The sequence below is a fragment of the Eurosta solidaginis genome, chromosome 4, assembly GCF_040869045.1.
Source record: "Eurosta solidaginis isolate ZX-2024a chromosome 4, ASM4086904v1, whole genome shotgun sequence".
Lineage (NCBI taxonomy): Eukaryota > Metazoa > Arthropoda > Insecta > Diptera > Tephritidae > Eurosta > Eurosta solidaginis.
This window is the reverse complement of record NC_090322.1, coordinates 278,944,082-278,964,624: the sequence shown is the minus strand read 5'-3', so window position 1 is coordinate 278,964,624 and position 20,543 is coordinate 278,944,082. Positions and strand designations below refer to the sequence as shown.

General features: G+C 37.3%; 1 protein-coding gene across 1 annotated transcript in view; it reads left to right on the top strand.

The window, feature by feature from the left end:
* Lint-1 (l(3)mbt interacting protein 1) overlaps positions 1-20,543 on the top strand; it is an 87,755-nt gene that overhangs the window by 47,846 nt on the left and 19,366 nt on the right. The window lies entirely within an intron of this gene.

Sequence of the window (20,543 nt, the reverse complement as noted above, 5' to 3'; positions counted from 1 at the left end):
TTTGCGAATTTTCGAAAAATATTAGTAGTAGAAATAGGAAGCAATCAGTTTACAAATACCCGATAAGTACTGAACTGCATAATTCCTTGAACATTTTATTTTTTTATTTTATAGTGAATTTATTAACTATGCCTCGATCTATAAGTATGACTAAACATTGAACATAGGTAATTTTATCAAAAGTGAGGACACCAGGAAATCGTGCACTTTCGTAAACCTATGAATATACGAAACCTAAACCAATTCAAAATTCATCGTTCAACGTCAAAACCTCGACTATGAAATCGATTTACATAAAAATGTCATAAGTAAATAAAGGAGATGCCCTAATGAAATGTACTCATTGGGCATGTTAACTTATTAAGGTAATAGGAGAATAGGAGTCTACTGCTAATACGCGTCTAAAAATATCGACAGACAACAATAATCCGAAGGCGGAAAAGAAAAATTGTATCTCTGTCCGGAGATATTTGCAGTTGAAATTGGCAATTTTCATGTGGTTGTTGTAATGTTTTTGTGCACAGAAAAAGATTTTGTGTACAAAGGGATTTTGCACGCATTTAGTTTTGATCCCACCTCATTGGTGGACCGGCCAGGGTAATTTTTTATAAGCTCAGCTGAAGACCGCCAACGCAACCCGGGGTAATTTTTCGGTTTTTCGTCAATATCTTTTGACGAGCTAAAATTTTTATTTCCGCCTTCGAATTATTGTTATCGAGGTCAATACGCGTCTTTTGACACTTCTCTGGATATTTTTGGGCGCGTATTATCTTTGCAAAAGAGAGCTTTATATCAATGGTATTTCATTTCCCAAGTGGATTTATAATAATAAATAGGAAAAATTTCAAATTTTAAAAAATGGGCGTGGCACCGCCCCTTTTTATGACTAAGCAATTTTCTATGTTTCGGTAGCCATAACTCGAAGAAAAATTAACGGATCGTAATAAAATTAAAATTGATTTTACTTTCTAAATTGAATTATAACATTAAATTGGAAAACACTAAAATTTCTGAAAATGGGTGTGGAACCGCCCCTTTTTTGTCTAAGCAATTTTCAATGTTTCGGGAGCCATAACTCGAAGAAAAATTTACATATCGTAACAAAATTGGGTACACATATTTTCTTTATAGCAGGAAATATTTCTAGAAAAAATGGATAAGATTGGTTGAGTACCACGCCCACTTTTATATAAATGACTTTAAAAAGGGTCGTAGGCAAATATAATAAGTTAAATCTTAGCGAAAAATAGTTTTGTACCAATCGTATTTTTATTGTTCTGTTATATCTTTATTTTAAAATAAACAGTAGGGAAATCCCCATATCTGAAGGAAAACTGCATTACTACCCGCTCAAGGTCATTGGTGTTAGCCACTGTATCCTTTTTGCTTCTTTTAAACGAAAATTAGTTCAGAATAGAACCATTAGTATATGTATTATTGCGCAGCCTTGTAACACTATTAAGCACACAAAACAAACAACAACTGCATTTAAAGTATACAGTTGGATATATAATATTCGGTTTCACCCGAACTTAGACTTCCTTACTTGTTCATCATGTTATTTAATTTTTCCTGATCACTTACGACTGCACCAGATTGCTTCCTCTTTAACTAGCTTCTCAAAACATTCAACACATTTTTTTACATCAGAATAGTTCATTAGTTTGACACATTCAAGGTTATTTCGGCAAACAATTTGTAGGAGGGTAGACTTTTTAAACACGTTTCGTCAAACTTCAACATTATTTTGTACGCTGAATCGAGCTCACTTATGTACTCCAACTGCTTATTGGAATTGGCACAGTATATGTAATTGCTTATATGTCTTTACGCTCCCCCTGCTCAGATTTGTCAGAATCCGTTTTCTCTCTCGTAGCTGCATCCCTGCATTTTTTGAATTGCAGAAACTTTAACACTCGCAGCCTCAAATTGCTGTAGTCTGTGCCATCAAATAATGGTATTACGATGTCGCTATTTTTAACAGCCGCCATTTTAACGCTAGATTATTTTTTTTTATATTTATATTGTTACGAATATTAGCAAAACTAAGGGGTGCTGCCATCTCTAGGCCGATGCTAAGCAGCGCCTTGCATGCACATCCATAAATCAATCATTATGTATCTACATAAACGAATCAATCATTATGTCTACACATATGTAGGTACACGCATCTGAGAGCAACGCACAAGCACATGCAGATATCTTATCTGAAATGCTCCTAAAGGTATGCAATTGTGATTGTGGAAGTGTCGCTCACACATACAAGCGCATGGGGTATGAAAGAAGCTATAAAAATTATACATCTGTAGTTGTAGCTGAGAAATTTATATCTAACTAGTAAGTTATGGAATTAGAAAAGCCTAGAAATATGCAACGAGGAGGTCGGACAGTATAAAAGGGCGACAACAGTGGAGGCGAGAAATCAGTTTCATTTAAGCTATCAGTTAGTTTGGTTATTAAGCAAGCTAGTTGCAAAGTATAAGTGTTATTGTGAAGTACTTTAATAAAGGCCATTATTCCATTATTCAATATTGGAGTTATTTATTCAACAGTTTAGCGATACGAACGTTAGCAGAAGATTGCAAATAAGGAGAATCGCAGTAAATTCGTTACAATTGCACAAGCACATGCAGATATCTTATCTGAAATGCTCCTAAAGGTATGCAATTGTGATTGTGGAAGTGTCGCTCACACATACAAGCGCATAGGGTATGAGAGAAGCTATAAAAATTATACATCTGTAGTTGTAGCTGAGAAATTTATAACTAACTAGTAAGTTCTGGAATTAGAAAAGCCTAGAAATATGCAACGAGGGGGTCGGACAGTATAAAAGGGCGACAACAGTGGAGGCGAGAGATCAGTTTCATTTAAGCTATCAGTCAGTTTGGTTATTAAGCAAGCTAGTTGCAAAGTATAAGTGTTATTGTGAAATACTTTAATAAAGGCCATTATTCAATATTGGAGTTATTTATTCAACAGTTTAGCGATACGAACGTTAGCAGAAGATTGCAAATAAGGGGAATTGCAGTAAATTCGTTACAATTGGTGTCAGAAGAGGAATTGTTGAATAAATTCTGAAGACTTCGAATACAACTTGGACATGCCAAAGTTAAGTGAATTGAAGATCCAGCAACTGAAGAAGGAGTTGGAGAGCCGTAGATTGAATACAACCGGCATTAAACTAGAACTTCAGGAACGACTACGACAGGCAATGGAATTAGAAGGTATTGACGTGGAAGAGTATGACTTTCATCTTGATGGTGAGGAAACAACAAAAATGGAAGAAATATCGCAGACAGTTACCAGCACAGACTTGAACATGATATTGGCTGCAATATCTGCACAAACATCGACAGTAACATCAATGTCGTCGCAAATTGCATCCCAACTGGAAGAACAGAAAACATATATGGCATCACAATTGGAGATACAAGAAACGCGCATTTCAGAAATGTCGTCACAAATATCCACAAATATGTCATCACAACTGGAAGATCAGAATACATATATGGCATCCCAACTGGAAGAGAAAAAGACATATATGGCATCCCAACTGGAATCACAAGAAACACGTATCTCAGAGATATCGTCAGAAATAAAATCTAAAATTGAAGCACAAGACGCACGAATATCCGAAATGTCGGCACAAATTTCAGCACAGGTATCATCGCAGATCTCTGCACAATTGGAAGCGCGTATGGACGAGAAAATAACGCAGTTTGAAGAAAAATTCGAGGCAGAGGTGGATGCTTTGAGAGGTCGTATACAGGAATTGCAACTTAATCGCCCAGCAGTTTCAAGGAGTAATCCAAAGGTAAAAACACCTTTGGCGGTTCTGTTCCTTTCCAGGTCTTCAAGCTACAGTTTGAGAAGACCGCAGCAGTGAACAACTGGAATGCGGAAGATAAATTTGCTGCACTGTTCGTGGCATTGAAAGGGCCTGCAGCGGAAATCTTACAGACGATTCCAGAGTACGAACGGAACAGTATGAAGCATTGATGGGTGCTGTAGAACGACGTTATGGAAGCGAGCATAGAAAAAAGATATTCCAAATTGAGTTGCAAAACCGCTACCAAAAAGCAAATGAGACACTGAGGGAGTTTGCTTCAGATATTGAAAGATTGGCTCATCTTGCAAATGCGGACGCACCCGTGGAATACACTGAAAGGGTAACAATCCTGAGCTTTATAAACGGCATACGGGAGGTCGAAATAACGCGAGCTACATACGCAAACCGAAAGCCAACATTTGCAGAAACGTTATCACATGCATTGACTCAGGAAATGGCGTCACTATTGAGTAAACCAGCATATAAAGCTCATCGAGTGGTAGTAGAAAGGCGAGAGTGGGTAGACGCAATTTTAGAAGCTTTAAAAGGAACGCAACAGAGGAATAATGGTGCAATCAAATGTTTCAAGTGCGGTAACCCAGGTCACATTGCTCGTCATTGCAGCACCGGTCCTGGTAGTTCCAACTTGGGTGGACCTAAACGCAAAGCCGGAGGAGATGAGCAAGAGCGCGCCAGATGTAAAGATCGAGAGCTAGCTCCAGTTGTTCAATGTCCTGTGATATCTATCTCGCAAATTGGAAGAAAATCGAGCAGTCTTGCCGTCAAAGGAAAGCTGGATGGCAAGGAGCGTGTACTGACTGTAGATACGGGCGCATCTCATTCCTTAATCCGATCTGATTTGGTCAATAGGAGAGTAAAGACATTACCTGGAGCAAGGTTGCGTACGGTCACAGGCAAGTATAACCAAGTCCAGGGAGAAGTAATATGTGAAGTCTTAATTGGGAAGGTCATGGTTCTACACAAATTCATAGTGGCGGAGATTGTTGATGAAGTCATATTGGGAGTGGACTTCTTAGTTGACCATGACATCAGAATCGATATGCGGATAAAGATTATGCGCTATAAGAACCAGGATATACCACTTAACTTTAGTTTGGAAAAAGGGTTCAGCAGTAATCGGGTGTGAGGATAAAATCCCCCAAATTAACTTTTTAATAATCATCTGGCCACATCGCAACATTGTTACTCACCATGATTCAATTACTAGAGGTTTGTTCTTCAATGACGGCAGAACTTTGACACTCCCAAATTGAAAAATCTGGACGGGTTGCTTTTACGAAGTAAGGAAAACGGGTAATAATTCAATCCCCTTTAGCGAAAATTGTAGTACAAAAGTACCTTTAGTAGTATATTAGTAGTGATAAAAAATTTGTAAATGGCAACAGGTTTTGGAGGAAATAAATAATTTTCTACTAAATATTTCATGAATTTATAAAGAGCTATGTTGGTTTAGAATTTTATTCAAAAATACACTATCACAATTTGTTTCAAAAACTCCCTATATGAGCATAAGTTCAATGCATTTTAACATAAGGGGGAGTTAATGAAAATCATTCTGAGGCGTTCTTCAATCTAATTCTAAAATAGGGCGTTTTTGTGACAAATCATGAAATGGGAAGTTTTTGAAAAATGTTTTGAGATAGGACTATATTTAAAAGGCAGCCGACATGGTCTGCCAAAAAAAAAAATGTAAAAGAAAATGGCTTATTGTCTTAGAACTTTATATTCCGGTCTTGACTTTGACAGAAGAGTTCAGCTTTTATGCGGTCCTGCTACACAGGGAGTATTCACCTTTTTACTCTGAAATTTCGGAAAGCTCCTTTACGTTGAGTATTCATGGAAGTCTTCCGTTAATTTAGAATATTCGGAACACGTTCGTTTCATACTACCTCACGAAGTCCGAATATATCAAATAAGTATATACTACATAATATTCCAAATATAAACCGATTCCCCAAATTCTTAAATGGTGACGAATTTTCCGAACGTACGGAATGAATAAGTTAACATGCTCAATGAGTACATTTCGTTATGGCATCTCCGATATTTACTAATTACATTTTTACGTAAATCGATTTACTAGTCGAGTTTTTGACGTTGAACGATGAATTTTGAAGTTGTTTAGGCTTCGTCTGTTCATAGGTTTACGAAAGTGCACGATTCCTTGATGTCTGTACTTTTCAGAAAATTACCTATGTTCAGCCACACTAATAGATCATGGCATAGTTAATAAATTCATCATAAAATTAAAATAAATGTTCTAAGGAATTATGCACTTCAGTACTTATCGGGGATTTGTAAACTGATTGCTTCCTATTTCTACTACTAATATTTTTCGAAAAATTGCAAAGAAACAACACTGTTAACGGATGTCAATTCGGTTTGGGAGCAAAATGGCTGCAATTGTCAAAAAATTCGTCTGTCGAGCAAACCTCTTCTGATTGAATCATGGTTACTCACAATGATATTTAATTGTGAATATTAAAAGAGAAAGAATAAAATATAAACATAATACGTCATGAGATATTGTAATGTAATATGTAAGAGTGAACCAGATATATGTAGGGTGAAACATGAAAAACGATTGGCAAGAGTGACATCGACATTTTCATGTTTCACCGCCATCAATATAATTCTGGCAACTGGTATCAGTGGACGTGTTCTCTTTGAAATAAAGTAAAGTGTTATTTAAATATTAAATAAAGTAAAGTCTTTTTCTGGTGGACAATGAAAATCTGGCGGAGAAGGCCGCCACGTTAACTCCTTTTAATAAATTTTTGCTAAGAATGGCCACAATCTGGAGGCGGCGCCCTCCACGATGTTAGAGACGGTGAAGAATTTGAAAGCAGCGTGTATCAGGGATTACTCCACTGTAATCGAGGGTGAGTTCTCGTTCGGCAAGGGAAGCCGAACACAATATGGCGCCCGTGACAGGACGGCAACCGGATTTTCGACGAAGGACTGGTGGTGAGTGTGGGAAATTTTTTTTTTAAATAAGGATGGTCTTTGGCTAGCGGTGAAAAGATAATGTGCGTGGTGTGCGAAAGCAAGGATAAAGTGCGTGGTGTTTAATATCAAATTTAATAAAAATAAAATACAATTTTCACATCAGATTTAATAAAGCTAAATTGCAATTCTCAATATCAAATTAAATAAACTAAAATACAATTTCTAAACCAAATTTAACAATTTCCTAAATCAAATCATTAAAACTACAATTTTCATTCAAATTTAATTCAAATTTAATAAAACCCCAATTTCCAAATCTAATTTAACCAACAAAAAAAAAAAAGCAAATTTAACACTTTTCCAATTTCAAATTTAATAAAACTACGATTTTCAACACAAATTTAATAATTTTCCTAATCAAATTCACTAAATCTACAATTTCTAAATCAAATTTAATAAAAATATAACTTCTAAATCTAATTTCATAATTTTTTTAAATCAAAAGCTACAATTCTAATAAAGCTACAATTCTAAACCAAATTCAATATATGTAACAACAATTTTTAAAGCAAACTTAACAAATTTTCTAAATTAAATACATTAAAACTACAACTTCTAAATACAATTAAATAAATCTGTAATTCCTAAACCTAATTTAACCAACCTACTAATTTCTAAAATAAATTTCATTAAAACTATAATTTCTAAATCTAATCGACCAAATTAAAGTATTAGCTTGGTAATACCAGCGGGTCTGTACCTAACGGCACTCACATCACGCCACGCCACGCATAACGGACCACGAAAACCATTCCACCAAATACAACGCCATTTTGTCACCACCACCAGTAGCAGCAACAACACCAGCAGCGATTCAGGTGTGCCAGCGCAGCAGCAGCAGTAACGTAAACTAACAGCAGCGACAATTAAGTATATATATGTATGTATTTAAAATTATTATTGCTTACGGGTCTTTTTCTTCAAACATATATACTTATATAAAACATTTTAATTACAATTAAATGCAATGCATTCGCTTTTCATATAATTAACTTGGATTGTTTCAATAGCATACAAATTTTGGATTTTGATATTAGGGTGGTTTTCGATAAAAACAATTAATTTTTTTTTGATACATACGGTGGTTTTCGAAAAAACCAATTAATTTTTTTTTGATACATACGGTGGGTTCCGTTAAAAACCAAGTAATTTTTTTTGACAATATGCGTTGGTTCCGTTAAAAACCAATTAAGATTTTTTTATTACATGCGGTGGTTCCGTGAAAAACCAATTAAATTTTTATTACATGCGGTGGTTCCGTGAAAAACCAATTCAATTTTTAATACATGCGGTGGTTCCGTGAAAAACCAAATTGAGATTTTTTTGAATAAAGCGGTGCGTCCGTGATTACATTTTGAGACTTTTAACAATTAATACGTACATACTTTTGAGCCATTTTAAAATCATTCATTTTTATAGATATTTTTTTTTCCATTCAAATTTACTGCAGTTTCAATTAATTCTTCTAATAAATTGTTAAATAGCGACTATTCACCTGCAATTCAGTTCCCTTTTATAAATTTTTTTTTTCTCTTCCGTCGCTCTTTTTCCTAACAGTCTAACATCAAATATAAATTCAACATTCAAACAAGTGCTTTAGTAATTTCATATGTACAACCTTAGAAGTGGTAGACAAGTGCAAAAAACTTCAGATTCAGAATCCGATTCAGATAAATCAGGCTCAAGCTACGAAAGTTTAGCTTCATCCTCGACCGAAAAAGTCACAAACCAGGAAAATAGATTTTCTTTATCAACAGATTTTCCAGGCTTCGAAAATTCTTCCATTAAAAATTTAACTTCTAATTTAGTTTCAAATCTTACCGATTCAAATAGTGAAATTTTAACTTCTTCTACTTTAAAATCAGATCCTAACGACCCAAATAGTACAAACTTAGTTAACCCTTCTTCCAGCGTAAACCCAGATCTTAACGATCCAATTAGTACAAACGTGGCCTCATCTTCTGCTAATTCAGCTCCAGATCTTAACGATCAAATCATGGCAACACTTGAGGAAAAGAAAATTTTTATTAACACATGTGCTAATTCTATTAGAGAAAACTACAGTGGTGATCCCCTAGCACTTGATTCTTTCATAGACAAAATTGCATTACTCGAACAATTCGCCACTGCAGATTTAACCGATACTTTTATAGCATTCTTAAAATCAAAATTAGAGGGTAAAGCTCGTGAAGCAATACCAACACAAGTAGTCAACGAAATTAAAACAGCTCTACGTAATAGGATCAAACCAGACAACTCGAAAGTTGTAGCAGGGAGAATTGCAGCGTTACATGTTAACGGAAACAATTATACAGATTTTGCCAAAAAAGTTGAAGATTTAACTGACTCACTTGAGCGGTCTCTTATTATTTAAGCGATCACTCAAGCGAAAGCTCATGAAATGGCAGTCGAACAAACTGTTAACGTGTGTCGTCTAAATGCAAAATCAAATTTAGTAAAAACCATTCTATCCTCAACAGCATTTACTGATCCGAAAGACGTGGTAGCAAAATTAATTGTAGAACAAAACAATGAAGTAACTGAGCGTCAGGTTTTAGCTTTTCGATCACGTGGTAACAGTACATTTAGAAATTCACGTGGTAGTTATCGAGGTTTTTACCCAAACCGCGGCTATACTGGTTATAGAAATAATAACAGTTCATTTTCATACAATAGTAACTATAACGGTAATAATAATCAAAGATAATAGATATCAGAATAATCACAATAATAATACGCGTCCAAATACCAATCCTAATCCAAACAATAGTGACAATAGAAACAACAATTCAAGATCCTCAAACAGTAGCGGTCGAAACGCAAACGTTCGCGCTTTAAACGCCAGCGCCCCTCAGGAGCGAACACTGAGGGAGGACGAACTAAGCCAGTAAGCGAACTTCCCTCACCAATAGGCGTCTATTGCTTAAATTTAAATTACTCTGATTTCATAGAATTACAACTAAACGAGTCACAAAAATTTTGTTCTTTCCTAGTAGACACTCAAGCCGACATTTCCTTAATAAAAATATCATGTATAGACAGAAATATTTCCTTAAATACGAACGACATTATTAACATTACCGGTGTCACTTCTAATTCAGTTTCCACTTTAGGTAAAATTACAGCAAATTTAAATTTTTCAAAGTTTTCTATTAAACATACTTTACATGTAGTAAATGAAGACTTTAATATTCCATCCGATGGCATACTGGGTAAAGATTTTCTGAAAATTAACAAATGCATTATTAATTATGAAAGAAATAGTATTTCCTTTTGGGTAGGTAATGAAAAAGTCGCGATACCAATCCTGCACGGAACAGAAAGCGACAGTTGTATCATTCCGCCAAGATGTGAAATATTCAGACCGTTTGATTTAGGAGATTCACCCGAGCCACTTTTCGTGGACTCGCAGGAAATTGAAAGAGGTGTTTTCACAGCTAGGTGCATTGTTAATTCCAGTAACCCAATAATTAAAGTCATAAATACCACAGATGATATAAAGTATGTGAAAAGAAAAAGTATTCGGACAGAAAAACTTTCAAACTACAATGTTTATACAACTAACAAGACAGAAACAGAAGACAAACGTACGAAAAAACTAACTTCGATTTTAAAAAATCAAATACCTCAACATGCTCATAGTAAATTAATTGACCTTTGCATAGATTATGCCGACATTTTCGCTCTTGACACGGACAAAATGACTTTAAATAACTTTTACGAGCAAAAACTAAGATTGACAGACAACGATCCGGTATATGTTAAAAACTATAGATTGCCATACTCTCAACGCGAAGAAATAAATCGACAAGTAAATAAATTGTTAGACAATGATTTGATTGAACCTAGTTATTCGAATTACAATAGTCCTTTGATTGTAGTCCCAAAGAAAGATACTAATGGTCAAAAAGCATATCGTATGTGCGTAGATTTTCGCGCGGTAAACAAAAAACTCATTGCTGATAAATTTCCACTAGCTAGAGTTGACGATATTTTAGACAATCTTGGCAGGGCAAAATATTTTTCCACATTAGATCTTTTTTCAGGATTTCATCAAATCCCCTTGCGTCCTGATTCTCGTGACATTACGTCTTTCAGCACTGACCGTGGCGCATTTAGATGGAAAGTGCTTCCATTTGGCTTAAATATAGCACCAAATTCGTTTTCACGAATGATGACAATAGCTTTTTCGGGTATACCACCCAATGTCGCATTCTTGTACGTCGACGATATTATCGTCATAGGGTGTAGCGAAGCACACCACATTAAAAATCTTTCAAAAGTCTTCGATACTTGTAGATCTTTTAGTCTCAAACTTAACCCAAATAAACTTTTTACGACCAGAAGTTACATTTTTAGGTCATAAATTTTCAGCCAAAGGTTTGTTGCCAGACGACTCTAAGATAAACGCGATTAAAAAGTATACAAAACCGACTGACAAAGACGCGGTACGACGATTTGTCGCGTTTGCAAACTATTACAGACGGTTTATACCTAACTTTGCGTCTCTGGCAGCGTCTCTGAACCGATTAAGCAGAAAAAGAGTTGAATTCGTATGGGATGTTGAGTGCGAAAGAGCATTTTTACCTTTGAAAGCAGCGTTACTTTCATCAAAATTACTTCAATATCCAGATTTTACTAAACAATTCATTATTACAGTTGATGCTTCCACAACTGGATGTGACGCTATTTTGAGTCAAGAACAACAAGGTAGTGATTTACCAATTTGTTTCGCTTCTAAAGCATTTAATAAAGCTGAACAGAAAAAGCCCATTATAGAATTAGAGCTTTTAGCTATTTACTTTGCAATCAAGCAATTTCGACCATACGTTTATGGCACCCATTTCATTGTAAAGTCAGATCATAGACCTCTGGTATACTCATTCAATATGAAAGACCCATCTTCAAAACTTTCCAGAATAAGACTGGAACTATCTGAATATAACTTTACTATTTTATATATAAAAGGTAAATCAAACGTTTGTGCTGATGCACTATCGCGTATAACAATCGATGAGATTAAAGAAGCTAATAAACAAATTTTGGCAGTACAGACAAGAGCCATGACAAAAAAGGCAAACGACAAAAATTTACATAAGAAAACCGACAAAAACGACGAAAAACAACTTACTTTACATGTCTACGACAAATTTTCTTTCAATTTTTCAAAAAAGATTCCACGAATAAGATCTGCAATTACGTACGATAAAAATAATAAAACAACAAATTTAAAAATTTTTGCGCATATTAAACATAAGAAACTCGAGTTACTTAGTTCTGAGCTTGTTAACGAAATAATGACTTTAGAGAAATTACTTTCGAGGCTTGAATCAGAAGCCGGCAAACGCAAAATTAAGCAGATTGAATGGCCTAAAAACGATATTATGTTCGAACATTACACTATTACAAATTTCAAAAATATTGGAAATAAAATTTTAAAATCATTAGAAATTATATTAACAGATCCAGTGGAGACAGTAACAGATGAAGATACACAATTAAAACTTATGAAAATTTACCATAATGATCCCATTTCCGGTGGATATTGCGGAATGAAAAGACTTTACGCAAAATTGCGAACAAAATTTTATTGGAAGAACATGACTCGTGATATATCGAAATATATCAAAAACTGTAAGGATTGTCTCTTAAACAAGGTTAAACCTAAAACAAAAGAAAAACTTGTTTTAACACCAACTCCTTGTAAACCATTTGATATACTAGTAATTGACACAATAGGACCCCTACCTGAGTCCAAATATGGTAACAAGTTCGCACTTACCATGATTTGCGATATGACTAAATACCTGGTAACAATCGCTGTACCAGACAAATCGGCAAAAACAATCGCTTCAGCTATTTTTGAAGGATTCATTTTAACTTACGGCACAATGAATGCCATAAAATCAGATTTAGGTACTGAATTTAAAAATGAATTATTCGAAGAATTAACTAAACTTTTAAATATCCAAAATAATTTTTCAACTGCATACCATCATGAAACTGTTGGCACGATTGAACGTAATCATAGAGTTTTTAATGAATACTTGCGTGCATATTTAAAAGACAATTTTTCTGATTGGGATGTTTATTAATATTGTAACGAATTTTCTTGCAAATCCTTTGCTAAGTTCGAATCCCTAAACTGTTGAATAAATAACTCCAATATTGAATAATGGGAAAATAATGGCCTTTATTAAAGTACTTCACAATAACACTTATACTTTGCTACTCGCTGGCTTAATAACCAAACTGATTGATAACTCAAATGAAACTCTACTATTGGCCGCCAGATCGCGTGCTTAATTACTAACTGATTGATAGCTCAACTCAAACTGAATTACTTCTTACTCGCCTGCCCCGCTTTTATAGTTTACGCTGCATACTTCTAGGCTCTTCGATTTCCAGAAGTTACTAGTTAGTTCGGCTACAAAATCGCCAGCCACAACGACGTGCACAAATTATTGCTCTCTCTTGTGACAACTCAGATAAGATATATGCATGTGTTTGTGCATTGCCGCTCCGCTGCTCGTATACGTACATATGTGTAGATGCAATTATTTATTCGTTTATGTAGATACATAATGATTGAATTATTTATGTGAATGTTTGTAGTTTACAGTCTCTCGCGCATACATTGGCGTATAAGTAAATGCATCTGTGTGTGACATCTTTCGGCTGCCTTATATATGTGTATACATGATTTGATTATTGACGTAAATACTGCTTATCGTGGCCTTGGCATCGCCTTAGTGATGGTATAACTTAGTGATGTTAATATCCGTGACACTGCCCTCCACCTAAGTCTGATCGTCCCGGTCAGACAAATCTCTCGATCTAAACGCTGCTAATCTCTCCAAATGAACCACTTTCATTTTGGTTCGTGGTTTGGTAGTGGTTTGTATGCGGTACACTACATCGTTGCGCCGTTTTACAACTTTGTATGGGCCTTCCCAGTTACACTGCAATTTCGGGGACAAACCTTTTTTTCGTTGTGGGTTGTATAGTAGCACCAAATCTCCTTCCTGAAACCCTTCCGAATTAATTGCTTTATCGTACCTCGCTTTCATCTTCACTCATAATCTTTACTCGTTGTCTTACCAGATTGTGTATCTCTCTTAGCTCTTCTTCCAAGACACCAGTGGATTTCTTGACATTCCTCTCCGCATCGGCATCTATCCCATACTTCAAATCAGCTGGCAGTCGAAGGTCATTGCCAAAAATTACCTTTGCGGGAGTTTGGCCCGTTGTATCATGTACTGCCGATCGGTAGGCCATCAAGAATAATGATATGTGCGTATCCCAGTCCTTATGGTATTTGTCTACAACTTTCCTTAAATGCTCCTCCAATGTTCTATTGAAGCGTTCCACCATACCATCGGACTGAGGATGCAATGCAGTTGTCCGTGTTTTTCGAATGCCCAACTTCTTGCACATTTCTTGGAACACAGCTGATTCAAAATTCCTGCCTTGGTCAGAATGTAACTCCATTGGTACACCATACCTTGCAACCCATTCGTTTTTAACCACTTCTGCTACTGTTTCTGCTTCTTGGTTTGGGATTGGGTATACCTCTGGCCATTTACTGAAATAATCCATAACCACCAGTACGTATTTGTTTCCGCGGTTGCTAGTAGGAAATGGACCTGCGACATCCATGGCGATCCTTTCAAATGGTGCACCTGAAATATACTGCTTCATCTGGCCATGACTTCGGGTTTTGGGCCCTTTCGCTCTGTTGCATACCTCGCAGTTGGCAATCCACTCGGTGCCCGACTGACGGCAACCAACCCAATAGAATCTCTGCTTAATTTTTTCGAGTGTCTTCGTGATTCCAAGATGACCTCCACTTGGACCATTGTGCAGCTCGCTGAGCACGTCAGGAATCCTCTTCCTGGGAACAACTATCAGTTTCTTCTTGCATTGACCATCCTCACTCTCCCATACTCGATGCAAGCAACCGGATATCAATTCTAAACTGTTCCACTGTGCCCAATATGACTTCGCAATGGGACTCTCTGCTGACATCTCCTCTCTACTTGGTCTTTCGTTTCGTTTGAGCCCTTGCATAACATGTGAGATCTGTATCTTCTAGTTGACACTTTCTTAATTGTTCCTTGTCCCATTCATCCGTACACGTTATAGTCATTAGCCGGACATCTATAATGTCTCCTATAGCCTCGGCCTTTGAGCAGTGCTTGCATTCCAGACTACATGGTCTTCGTGACATTGCATCAGCATTTCCATGGGTACTACCTTTTCGATGCTCAATGGAAAAGTCGTAGCTTTGTAGTCGCTCGATCCACCGTGCCAATTGTCCTTCCGGATTACGGAACTGCAGAAGCCATTTCAACGCTGCGTGATCTGTCCTGACACGGAATCGCTGGCCGTAGAGGTATTTGTGAAAATGTTTAATGCACTCTACCAATGCCAACAGCTCTCTCCGCGTAACACAGTAGTTCCTCTCTGGTTTTCCAATCGAACGGCTGTAAAATGCAACTACCTTCTCCCGACCATCGACCAGTTGTGATAAAACGCCTCCTATAGCATATCCACTCACATCTGTATCTAGAATAAATGTTACTCCTGGAATCGGATATGCTAACATTGGGGCAGTGCACAAACGCTCCTTCAATGTTTGGAAAGCCACTTCTTGCTCCTTCTTCCATTCAAAAGCTTTGTTTTTTTCTTGTAAGCTCATGGAGGCTATGGGCTACGCTGGAAAAATTTGGTACAAATCGGCGGTAATATGTGCACAGCCCAAGAAAACTTCTCAATTCATGTAGGTTCTGTGGTCTTGGCCAATCCTTTACAGCCTCTATTTTTTCGTTCGCAGTGCAGATGCCCTCTGTCGTTACCTTGTGACCCAAATAATTGACTTCCTTTTTAAACAGCGCACACTTTTTGGGACTTAACTTCAGACCAGCGCCAGCTATTCTCTGGAAAACTTCCTCCAAGTTCTTAAGATGTTCATCAAAGTTCTTGCCCAATACGATGATGTCGTCCAGGTACACCAAGCATGTTTTCCAATGTAGTCCTTTCAGTACCTGGTCCATGAGTCTCTCAAAAGTAGCTGGTGCATTACAAAGTCCAAAAGGCATCACTGTAAATTGCCAAAGACCATCACCGACACTGAAGGCTGTTTTCTCTTTATCTTCCTCCTTCACCTCCACTTGCCAGTAGCCGCTTTTCAAGTCCAGCGTGGAAAACCATTTCGTACCAGATAGCGAGTCCAGAGTGTCGTCAATTCTTGGCAATGGGTAGCTATCCTTTTTCGTTACGCCATTCAACTTCCGGTAGTCCACGCAAAACCTCATTTTTCCATCCTTCTTTTTTACAAGTACTACCGGTGAGCTCCATGGACTAGCTGATGGTTCGATGACGCCGCTGTCGCTCATTTCTTGAATGATTTGACTCACAACTTCCCGCTTCGCCAGTGGAACACTACGTGGAGCTTGACGGATCGGCCTCGCATCTCCAGTGTCAATTTGATGTTTCACAACGTTGGTGCGGCCTGGTTTAGAATCATCCTGGTCAAATATGTTCGCGTACTTTAGGAGCAGTTGTTTTGCCTTACTCTGATATGCTTCCTCTAGCCCCTGCATCCATGCCGTGATGTCATTTGAAAGATCAGTATTACTAGTTGAAACGTGTTCCTGGAGCTGTTCACAGTTAATAACTACTTCAGCCTCTTGGCATCTTCCCAAAATAGCTCCTTTAGTCAGTTTGAGTGGTGACTTGAACTCATTGAGTACTCTTACCGGAATACGTCCATCTTGTTTTGTCATAGCCAGGGTTTTTCCTACAAGTATGTTTAGTGCTGATTTGTTTGCTGCTTCGACAACCCATAATTTGTTTGTCCCACAATCTCCATCAACCTTTGCCCAGATGACTGCTTCTGATTTTGGTGGTATTTGCTGACTCTCTTCCACCAGCACTCGTTTACTGCTGTAACCTCTCTCGTAGCCGAAATTAAGTGGCACATCCATGTTCTTATATCGCATCGTCTTGCTTTGCATATCGATTTTGATGCCTTGGTTGATTAAGAAGTCCACTCCAATTATGATTTCATCAACAATACCTGCCACTATAAAATTGTGTAGTACCGTGACGTTCCCAATTGCTACTTCACATTCTACTTCTCCAATTACCTGGGTGTCTTCTCCAGTGGCTGTACGCAATATTGCTCCATGCAATGGTCTTATCTTCTTGTTGACTAAATCCGCTCGAATGATGGAATGAGATGCACCCGTATCTACAGTCAGTAAACGTTCCTTTCCATCCACATGTCCTCCCACAGTAAGATTGCTCGACCTTCTTCCAATTTGTAAGATAGAGATTATGGGGCATTCAATTGAGGGAGTCAGCTGTCGCCCCTTGCTGCTGACTCGCTTTAGTTTAACCATTGATTTGTCTCGGAGATTTGCTCATCTCCTTCTGCTCTGCGTTTACGACCACCCACATTGTTGGAACTGTTAGGGTTGGTGTTGCAATAACGCGCAATATGCCCTGGCTTTCCACACTTAAAGCATTTGACTGCATCATTGTTCTTCTGCTGCGTACCCTTCAATGCTTCCAAAATTGCGTCTACCCAGTCTGGCTTTTCCATTTCGACTCGATGAGCTTTGTACGCTGGCTTACTCAAAAGTGAGGCTGTTTCCTGAGTCAGTGCATGCGATACCGTTTCAGCAAACGTTAGTTTTGGATTCGCATATGTAGCCCGCTTCGTTTCCACATCTCGTATGCCATTTATGAAGCTCTGGATTTTTACCCTTTCAGTGTATTCCGCGGGTGCGTCCGCATTTGCAAGATGAGCCAATCTTTCAATATCTGAAGCAAACTCCTGCAATGTCTCATTTGCTTTTTGGTAGCGGTTTTGCAACTCAATTTGGAATATCTGTTTCCTATGCTCGCTTCCGTAACGTCTCTCTAAAGCGCTCATCAATGTTTCGTAGTGGTTCCGCTCGTACTCTGGGATGGTCTGTAAGATTTCCGCGGCAGGCCCTTTCAGTGCCACGAACAAAGCTGCAACTTTATCTTCAGCATTCCAATTGTTCACTGTTGCGGTATTCTCAAGTTGTAGCTTAAAGACCTGGAAAGGAACAGAACCGTCAAAGGATGGTGTTTTTACCTTTGGATTACTCGTTGAAACTGCTGGGCGATTTAGTTGCAACTGCTCGATACGTCCTCTCAAAGCATCCACCTCGGCCTCGATTTTTTCTTCAAACTGTAAAATTTTTGTATCTTGCGCCTCCAACTTCGGGGAAATACGTTCTTCTTGCTCTTCCAGTTGAGCAGAGATCTGCGATGATATCTGTGCTGAAATTTGCGCCGACATTTCAGATATTCGTGCCTCTTGTGCTTCAATCTTCGCTGTTATTTCAGATGACATTTCTGCAATACGTGTCTTATGTTCTTCCATCTTGGATGTTATACGGTTCTCCTGGGGTTCTAGTTGGGATGCCATATTTGTGGATATTTGTGATGACATTTCTGTTATGCGTGTTTCCTGGGTTTCCATTTTTGCCGATATCTGTGATAACAAAGCCAATATCGCATTATTCTCGCCGCTTGCAACTGGACTCGGACTTCCGTTCTTCTCATCAATTTTTGTTGTCTCCTCGCCATCAAGATGAAAGACAGGCTCTTCCACATCAATTCCTTCTGCTTCCATTGCCTCTCGTAGCCGTGCCTGAAGTTCGAGTTTAACGCCGCTTGTATTCAATCCACGGCTCTCCAACTCCTTCTTCAGTTGCGGGATCTTCAATTCACTTAACTTTGCCATGTCCTTGTTGTCCTCTAGAATTTATTCAACAATTCCTCTTCTGACACCAATTGTAACGAATTTTCTTGCAAATCCTTTGCTAAGTTCGAATCACTAAACTGTTGAATAAATAACTCCAATATTGAATAATGGGAAAATGGCCTTTATTAAAGTACTTCATAATAACACTTATACTTTGCTACTCGCTGGCTTAATAACCAAACTGATTGATAACTCAAATGAAACTCTACTATTGGCCGCCAGATCGCGTGCTTAATCACTAACTGATTGATAGCTCAACTCAAACTGAATTACTTCTTACTCGCCTGCCCCGCTTTTATAGTTTACGCTGCATACTTCTAGGCTCTTCGATTTCCAGAAGTTACTAGTTAGTTCGGCTACAAAATCGCCAGCCACAACGACGTGCACAAATTATTGCTCTCTCTTGTGACAACTCAGATAAGATATATACATGTGTTTGTGCATTGCCGCTCCGCTGCTCGTATACGTACATATGTGTAGATGCAATTATTTATTCGTTTATGTAGATACACAATGATTGAATTATTTATGTGTAGATGCAATTATTTATTCGTTTATGTAGATACACAATGATTGAATTATTTATGTGAATGTTTGTAGTTTACAGTCTCTCGCGCATACATTGGCGTATAAGTAAATGCATCTGGTCGTGACATCTTTCGGCTGCCTTATATATGTGTATACATGATTTGATTATTGACGTAAATACTGCTTATCGTGGCCTTGGCATCGCCTTAGTGATTGATAACTCAAATGAAACTCTACTATTGGCCGCCAGATCGCGTGCTTAATCACTAACTGATTGATAGCTCAACTCAAACTGAATTACTTCTTACTCGCCTGCCCCGCTTTTATAGTTTACGCTGCATACTTCTAGGCTCTTCGATTTCCAGAAGTTACTAGTTAGTTCGGCTACAAAATCGCCAGCCACAACGACGTGCACAAATTATTGCTCTCTCTTGTGACAACTCAGATAAGATATATGCATGTGTTTGTGCATTGCCGCTCCGCTGCTCGTATACGTACATATGCGTAGATGCAATTATTTATTCGTTTATGTAGATACACAATGATTGAATTATTTATGTGAATGTTTGTAGTTTACAGTCTCTCGCGCATACATTGGCGTATAAGTAAATGCATCTGTGTGTGACATCTTTCGGCTGCCTTATATATGTGTATACATGATTTGATTATTGACGTAAATACTGCTTATCGTGGCCTTGGCATCGCCTTAGTGATGGTATAACTTAGTGATGTTAATATCCGTGACAATATTTTACCTTCCTACACAACACTACGAGTAGCACAGTTTTCGACAATCAATTTTCGCCTTACGAATTAGTCTTTGGGAAAAAGGCAACTTTGCCTAATGAATTGACAAAAGAAACAATTGACCCAATTTATAATGTCGAAAACTACGCCAAAGAAGTTAAGTTTAGGATGCAGAAAACGCACAAAATGGCACAAAACCTAATTAATAAAAATAAATTACAAAGTAAAAATCTGTACGATAAAACGGCACGACCTTTAATTGTAAAAATCGGAGATAGAGTACTTTTACACAAAGAACCACATCATAAACACGAAAATATTTATCAAGGTCCGTTCATCATTACTAAAATTAACGAACCTAACGTAACTATTTTCGATGAAGTCAAAAACAAAGAAAAAGAAGTACATAAAAATCGCCTAAGTAAAGTAAATTAACATTACTTTAATACTCTCACTAAACCTTAAATTTGATTAAAAACAAATCCAAAATTTACTTATTAGCATTTAAGCAGCCACGAAGGCAAAAAAAAAATTGTTAAACAAAAAAAAAACAAACAAAAAAAAAAACAAACAAAAAAAAAAAAAAGCACAAAATTTTGTATA